Below are 8,767 nucleotides of genomic sequence, written 5' to 3'. Positions count from 1 at the left end.
TCTCTAGCTGCCTCACGACTCACGACGAGTTGATCTCAGAGGTCGACGAGACGAACTCGGCACTTGACGAGTCGAAGACGGAGTGATGTATCATGAAGCGGTCCCACGAGTCGACGAGACGAACTCGAAAGCGACGAGTGTAATGCAGCAATTTACTACGAGACGATCTGGAGAGTTGACGACACGAACTCGTCAGCGACGAGACGAAAGGAACGAAAGCACGACTGGGTCGACGACACGAACTGGGAAGTAGACGCGACGAACTCGGTACGGTACACGACGACACAAAGCGGAGTAACTACTCGACGAGTCGAAAGACGAATATAGTCTCGGTTCTGACTTGATTGTAGGCGGTTTCTCGCTCCTTCTCCACGTCCCCTTTCCCTTCGTTTGCTTTTAGCGTGGCCATTTACATTCAAACGATCACTCGAAAGTTAACCCCGGTGGAAAGAAGCTTCTAAAATTCAACAAACCTCCTGCTACGCAGGCTACTTGAGGTCTCATATTGATCACAAATCGAAGGTAACGATATATCAAACAATTGTTCTCTCGGAAGGATCCAAAGCAATGAATCCCTTTCGATGCTTCCGAGAGAACACTTGTTTGATTTATCGTTACCTTCGATTTGTGATCAACATGAGACCTCAAGAGAAACAGCTCCTTGATAAACGGCTACAGGATTTTATGGAAGAACTCATCCCAGTTGAATTATTTCCGTACCTGTCTTGCTTAATTCCTCAAGACAAGGAGGAAATTGAGGCGACACAGAATAAACATGGACCTATTAAAGCCACGAGAATTCTCGTCGACCGCTTAAAGCGAAGAGATAGAGGGTTCGCAAATTTTGTTCAAGCTTTCCGTGCATACGGCGAGAGCTACTGAAATGTAAATTGACCAATCAAAATTCAGCAAGCGGAAAAAACTGTGCTATCCGACGTCACGTCAACTGTTCGCAATTAAAGGGCCAGAAAAATATTTCAAAGATTTTGTGGCAACTTTTTTGTCAAGAAACTTTAGCTTTAAAACTGAGTTGCCAGCGAGCGGCATATGCAGAATAACTTAATTATGCATTCGCGCTATTGTTTTGTAGAACAATACGTGCTGACCCAAAGGTATCGAATGTGTACATATGTACATAGCTAATTTATACTTACGGGATGAAGAAAAATGGATCTCATTTCTCTCTCCCTCTCGCTCTCTCTCTCCCTCTCTTTCAGTTAAAATCGGAGGAACAATATCTTTGATTGTTTATTCAAGCTTATATATCTTCTCTTCCGTTTTTCTTTGACAAGATGACGACGCGAACGAAGAAGCTCCCGACGCTGAGTCAGATTACAAAATGATTGGCGTAGGTACATGTATTGGTGAGTGCCGTTTGAGTTTTGCCACAATTTAACCAACAAATATTCAACCAACAACGAAACGAGTCTCGTGCCTTTCTAGTTACGTACGGAACTAATGCGGTCTTCGAGCGTTTACATAAATCTTGAAATTGCAAGGTCCTTTCGCCTAGAAATTTTAGGATAGACGCATTTCACGTGACTTTTTATCACCTCCATTTAATTAGTACATGGCGGAAAGGAAATGGGAACTTTTCAAAGGTTTCTCCTCCATTCCTCTGATGCACGTCACAATTGTGATTCTTTCATTGTTATTATTAATCTCAAGTACTTAGTAATGTTATTAGTATATACTTAGAACTGTAATGGTTATGTTTATTTCGTCTGGTTTATGTTATATCTCGTTTATACTGACATCACTATTAAACTGAATTCAAGGGCCGTGCTGTAACTTACTTACATGGAGTAGCGTAAAAGCAAAGATAGCAAGACGTCATTTATTGGTAATACTAGTTTAGCTAAATGATAGAATTGCTGGCGAGGGGAACGACCGTTTCTGCGTGGAACTGAAGGGAGATTTTAATAGGACTTGAGCAGGGATACCGCACAGACCTGAGAATTGGAGAGGTGGTTAAAAGATTTGTTTCCCACAACATTGCAAGTTATTTGCGTTTTTCAGTGAACGATTTCGAATTTTTGTTTGTTTCTTTGCTTGTTTCTTTGTTTGTTGCGTAACCGTGTAAACTATCTGTAACTTGAGGACACGAGAAGCGCAATGAAAAACAGAGCAGCTTCTGTGTAACAAGATCATGATACCGCACATCTTCATTCCTCTATTTGCGCATAACCACAATTCCTTGCACCTTTGACCACAATCCCTTGTGTTTCGAAGAAAAAACATTTTCTCCCTATTAGAGAGCTGCTTCCTTCGTTCGCTTCAGGCTCACTCACTGCGGCAGCAATGATCCAGAGGGAAATTAAGCGAGCATTACAATAGAGCAGACTGCGCTTAGAAAAGAGTGCCTTCTAATTATCATGGTTTTCTTTGTTAGCGTCTTCCCCAAGGCGTTGCGTTTGTTAATACAGAGAAAGGATCCATCATTTTCACCTTTCGTCTATCAAGTAAGAGGGCTGCCAATGAATTATGGGAAATGTACACTCAAGGGACATTTCAGTCGATCCTAGAAGAGGTTTTGATGGAAGACGTGCTGAAAGATGACGCAGAAAAACCGGAAAAAACAGTGGAGTTACAACTAAACCTGGTTAAAGAGAGTTTTGAAAAAAGTCGAGACAAACTTGCAGGTTTGTAAATCGGATACTACTCAGAGGATCAGCCTATTCAACTTTAGTATGTTTAAGAGCTGTACTGTTTCCCATACAGTTTCCCACCATTCATTTGTGATGTCTTTCCAGGAGCCCATGATTAGAAACATACAACTTCAATTGACAATTGCTTACATTGTCCAGTTAATGCAAGTATCACTTGTATCTTTCGTCTTTGATCCGCACTTCAAATATAATTTCTTTCATACAGGCGTTTGGGCCAGTGCGTATAGTAGTAACAAACAACCAATTGCCAGGTGAGTTAATTACTCCCACTGTCAGCGGGCGATGAAGACACCCGATTCCTTGTATGGTTGGTTACATTTTGACAGCCATTTGTAATCGATATTTCAGCGAAAATCCTACTCGTTCTGCAGCTTTTAGGATAACCGCTTTGAGACCAAACCTCCTTTTCATTAAGGAAAGCATTGACATATTCCATTGGTGCTGGTGTTCACACGAGAATATTCTCATATCTAATTCATGCTCAGTCTTTGTGGAACAAACTTTAAACCTTTAAGAACCAAAAACACGCCGTCAGTAACGTACAGTAAGAGAACGGATCCTCATGCTCCATAATAATTTTTTAAAATCTATTTTTAGTGTCGCAAAGCTATTTTAAGTTCTCGTTCTCAATGCCACACATATTTAAAATTTCATTACGTCATTACAACTGGCCTATCAGGTGCCTCTCTAAAAAGAGCTGCGTAGCTAAAATTAGATTTTAAAAAACTGTCATTGGAAGAGGCCCATGTATATATATATATTATTATTATGAAGTGGTAGTTGGAAGACTTCATCAGCTGTTAAAGTGCTCAATAGTTGAACTAGAGCAAATGGCGAAAAGTTAAACAAGCAAGATGATATTCAAATGTGACCAAGAGATGCAATTTGTGCCTGTGGGAGAAGTACTTTATAACATGCAAGCCAGAAATGGCATCACCGAATAATCGATGTTTTTGAACAAGCAATGAACTCCAAAAACTAAAACAATATTATATATATATATATATATATATATATATATATATATATATATATATATATATATATATATAACAATGTTTTTCTACTCAATATAGTTTCATATGGACTTTAATACAGGTCTGTTTCGTAGACCAACAAGGAGTTGGGCCACTCATCAGTTAAATTCCATGTACACTGTAGCATCGCTGGGGTTTATATACATCAGTAGCGTGATCGTTACAAGATTCAAACTTGAAAAACAATAGTAAAAAAGCATTTGTAAATTTATGATTGGTTGTTGAGGATGCGATTGAATCTAAGGATAAAATTTTGCTTGTGCCTGCAAGTCGATACGAGCTCATTACGTTTGTTGAGCGTTGCCATGTCCGGTTTATATACAATATAGAATTTCTCGGTACTACATAGATTACATCGTTTAGTAAGGTTGCTATAAGATTTGGCCTTGGCTGGAATTTTCCAGGAGATTGCGAAGTCTTTCTTTTGATCTTTTAGCTGCCATAGATGTTTGCTCAGTTCGGTGTCATTCTTCTTACTTTCGTTTTTGAATGACATTTGGTGGTTTCGCCATCTCGTCTTGAACTCAGTGGCGGTGAGGCCGACGTACGTCTCCGTGCTTTCGGCGGTCGTGATGGTGGCTTGATACACTACTTCCTTGACAAAGCATTGTCCTTTCAAAGGGCATTTGTCTGGTGCTCTGCAGTTGCAGAGTTTGGTGGGTGTTTGTTGTGGAGGTGACATGTTCTGGCTTAGGATGTTTTTGTTGCGTCCATCGATGATCTGTTTTATGTTTGGTGAACAACTATAACTTAGCTTAAGATTGTTTTTGTTAAACAGTTTTCTTAATTTATGGTTCGGTGGGAAGCACCTCTCGATCAAATTTCGAAATTCTCTTCCTATATTGGTTTGAACATTTTTACTAAGAAACATAATTTGGTTCAACCCACCATTCATTAACGAACACCAAATTACTGTGCTGTGAAAAGGGTCCTCCTTTTGTCCATCACCTAAAGCAACTCATTGGCAACTCGTCCATGATGACTTGGAAACATTCGAAGCCCGTTTACGAACAGCAGTGTTCTTCTTAGAGAAACTTGATGGACCTGAAGAAAGCCAGGAGAGGTCACATCTTTTGCCACAAGTACCAGGTAACAAGAATTGGAGACCTCCATTGTCTAAATATCCTGAACTTGAACTTTTTCTTTCTAACATTAGAAAAGACATATTAAATCCCAATAGTATTAAGTTTACCAAGGATAATTTATCAAAGGGGGAACGAATTGCGCTTAGGCAACTTAAGAATTCAACTACAGTCATTAGGATCCAAGATAAATGTTTGCCCATCTCAACAATGAGCTTCACTACAATCGATTGCAATTAGATGCTACACCCAAGCACATTTCTTTTGTAGAGAGGTGGTGTTCAAAATGGATACAAAAGGGCGAGATTTCCCCCGAGGTAGCCAAATGGATCAATAACCAAAAGGCAAGGCCAGGGGTAGCATTCGGCAACGTTAAAACCCATAAAGAGGGAAATTCACTTCGACTAATTACTTCGTGTTGTGGTACACCAATTGAGAATTTGTCAGCTTTCACCGAATTTTATTTACAACTTCTCGCTCGTAAGCTACCATCTTTCATTAAGGACACCACAGATCTGCTCAATAGAATTGAAGAAATTAACAATAGTGGCCCATTTCCGGAAGGCACTTTATTGGTTTCCTGGGACGTAGTCTCTATGTTTCCAAATATTGACAACAATTTAGGTCTCACCGCGGTAAAAGATGCTCTTGATGCCAGAGAACTTCTAATGCCATCCACTATAAGTGTATTCTAGAAGCAGTTGAAATTTGCCTTACACACAACCATTCGGTTTTCCAGCATAGTTTTTTCTTGCAAATCCATGGCACTGCCATGGGACCTAAAAACGCTTGTAGTTACGCAGATCTAGCCATGGGAGAGATCGATTACAAAGCTAAATTTTGCGGCCCTATTAAACCAGCTCTTTGGTGGCGTTACCGTGATGATATTTTTGATCTCTGGTAACAAGGCCTTCCCGCTTTAAAGACTTTCACTCAATACATCAATTCTCTCTACCCTGCAATTAAATTTGAACTAGTATTCTCAGATAGTCGCCTTCATGTATTAGACGTCACCTTACATTTAATCGATGGTTTTATTAGAACTGATGTTTATTCCAAACCAACTGATAGCCATCTTTACTTGCCCCCCTCTAGTTCCCACCCACGACATGTATTTAAGGCCATTCCTTTCGGAGTTGCCTTAAGATTGAGGAGAAATTGCTCCGAAGACGATTTTCTAAGCAATAGGTGTAAGGAATACAAAGGTTATCTAGTAAACCAGGGTTATCCAGTAAGCCTAGTTGACAACCAATTTTTAAAAGTTTTAACAATTCCTAGGAAAGATTTACTGGAGCAAAAAGTCAAGGCCTCCAAAAAGATTTTTCCATTTCTAACGACTTTCAATTCTATGTTGCCCAACCTAAATTACATCATCAAAAAACATCTACATTTTTTGGAATCCAATCCTAAATTAAAAGAGCTTTTTCCTAAAAATTCCATCATTCAATCGTACCGCAGATCCAAAAATCTTAAAGAAATTTTAGCACCTTCTAAACTTGAATCTGCGCCCTCGCAAACAATCAGTTCGCCTGCAGGAGGATGCTTTAAATGTGACAAAAGCAGATGTGACCTGTGTAAGAATTATTTTGTTGAGTCCAGAAATTTCAGTAGCTTCAAAACGGGAAAATCGTATTCAATTAGACCCAATCTAACTTGCGATTTCAAAAATGTCATCTATCTGGCCTCTTGCAAAAAATGCCAACTCCAGTACATCGGCTCCACCACAACAGAATTCAAAGTTAGATTCAGAAACCATAAATCATCTATGGTTACAAATAAAAAATTTTGTGAAGTTGCAGTTCATTTCAATAGCACCTCACATTCGCTTCAAGATTTTTCTTTTCAATGCATTGATCAAATTAGCCATGATTGCACGCAAGTTGATAAACTACTTTTTACAAAGGAAGCTTATTGGAGTGCCCAACTATTCACGCTATCATTTTAATTCTCTTGATGACTAATATTGCGTTGCTGGGCGTTTTTTTACCATAAGTGTTACAATTGCGTGAAATCTTGTTAGTTCGTGATCATTGGATTTTTTTCATGCCTGTTAGTTAGCACTACATTATTATCATTTGTTCTTTATCGTTATTTTTTAGTTAAGTAATGCTCTCTTTGTTGTAAACAAGTCAGGCCTATAGAAGAGTATAATTACTTTTTTTTCCAGTGCTGTACAGTAAACTGATGAAGGTCTGAAGACCGAAACGTTGTTAATAAATTTTTAGTTTTTAGCTCCAGAAGTTGTCCGTCCGTTGGCAACATTTTAAGTTATATATATATAACTTAAAATGTGGCCAACGGACGGACAACGTTGATCCAGCGTTATCACATAGAAAAACTGGCCCATTAGGGAGACCCACGTAAATGCCACACATTAAGTGATAAATCAGCCATATTGCCAGCATGGTTGTCCTGATAGTGTGGTGGTCATCACACCCGACTAGTGATCAGGGGGACGTAGGTTCAAATCCCGCTCAGGGCAATTACAGTTTTCCCCAGAAGTTGTCCAGTGTTGAGTTTCCCTTAAAAACTTCTCTCAATTTCTCCTCAACTTGGACTGTGAATGCATTTGCGATCCTCCTGGGGGTGATGCGCTGTTGGCTCAAGGGATCTACTTAACTGACTATTTACATTAATTACCCTTGTCCGCCTGTGAATCACATGTTGATCCAGCGTTATCACATAGAAAAACTGGCCCATTAGGGAGACCCTCGTAAATGCCACACATTAAGTGATAAATCAGCCATGTTGCCAGCGTGGTTGTCCTGATGGTGTGATGGTCATCACACCCGACTAGTGATCAGGGGGACGTGGGTTCAAATCCCGCTCAGGGCAATTACAGTTTTCCCCAGAAGTTGTCCAGTGTTGAGTTTCTATATATATACTTAGAATGAAGAACTGGAAATCCAGCGATGTAGTCACGAGCCAGTACGAAATACTGACTGATCCATTTTGAATGAAAAAACACATATGCCGTGAGTGGGAATCGAAGCCGCGTTCCCTGGATTACATGTCAGGTGTGCTAACTACTGCACCATCACGACAACCCTGCTGGAAACAGAGCAATCAGAGAGGTGATTTGTTAGCCGCGGGGCTCCCCGGCGTTTTTATCATTCAGGAACAGGACTACATCGGATCATCCGAAGAAGATTCACAGGCTACCAGAAATACCAAATTATGCTTAGAATGAAGAACTGGAAATCCAACGATGTAGTCACGAGCCAGTACGAATACTGACTGATCAATTTTGAATGAAAAACACATATGCCGTGAGCGGGAATCGAACCCGCGTTCCTTGGATTACATGTCAGGTGTGATGGTGCAGTGGTTAGCACACCTGACATGTAATCCAGGGAACGCGGGTTCGATTCCCACTCACGGCATATGAATGAATCTTTTTCATTCGCCCGAGTACAACGATCTGCTGGGAGACTATTTTGCATACGTTAGTTATATGCCACTCAAAGTTCATTTTGTCGTCAACAGTGACACCAAGAATTTCGAGATCTTCAGTAATGGGAATAGCAGTGTTTTCGCAGTAGAATTGTGGCATAAGCTATGACATATATATGTGGCATATATTAGCTCATACCAACCCTTATTGTGAAAATGCCATTTGACATATATATTTACAATACATATAATGATGAGAGACTTTGAAGACATACGCTCGTTATGTGGATTTAAATGTGTTTGCTCAACACAGATGAACTAAAGAAAGCCTATGCCAAGGCTTCTGCACTGAGAAGAATAGGGCGTTTTCTTCCTCATGATGCAATGATAAAACTTTACAAAGCATTTATTTTACCGTATCTAGAATACTGTAGTCCTTTGTTTGCAGGCATAGGTACGGGTCAACGCAACCGTCTCGAAGATGGCAACTGTCATATTTTGAGAACATGAATCGGGCACAACAAGTCAATGTCATATGACGAACTGCTCACTACGGCTAGCATGACATCCTTCTATTGTAGGCGCT

At 39.9% G+C, this 8,767-nt stretch overlaps 1 pseudogene; it reads left to right on the top strand.

Moving 5' to 3' along the window:
- The first annotated feature begins 1,301 nt into the window (after positions 1-1,301).
- Positions 1,302-8,767, top strand: part of LOC137993317 (ATP-dependent RNA helicase DHX58-like) — a 21,948-nt pseudogene continuing 14,482 nt past the window's right edge.

Source organism: Montipora foliosa, chromosome 2 (assembly GCF_036669935.1).
Source record: "Montipora foliosa isolate CH-2021 chromosome 2, ASM3666993v2, whole genome shotgun sequence".
NCBI lineage: Eukaryota > Metazoa > Cnidaria > Anthozoa > Scleractinia > Acroporidae > Montipora > Montipora foliosa.
The sequence above is the reverse complement of the archived record's forward strand: the minus strand, read 5'-3'. Positions and strand labels throughout refer to the sequence as shown.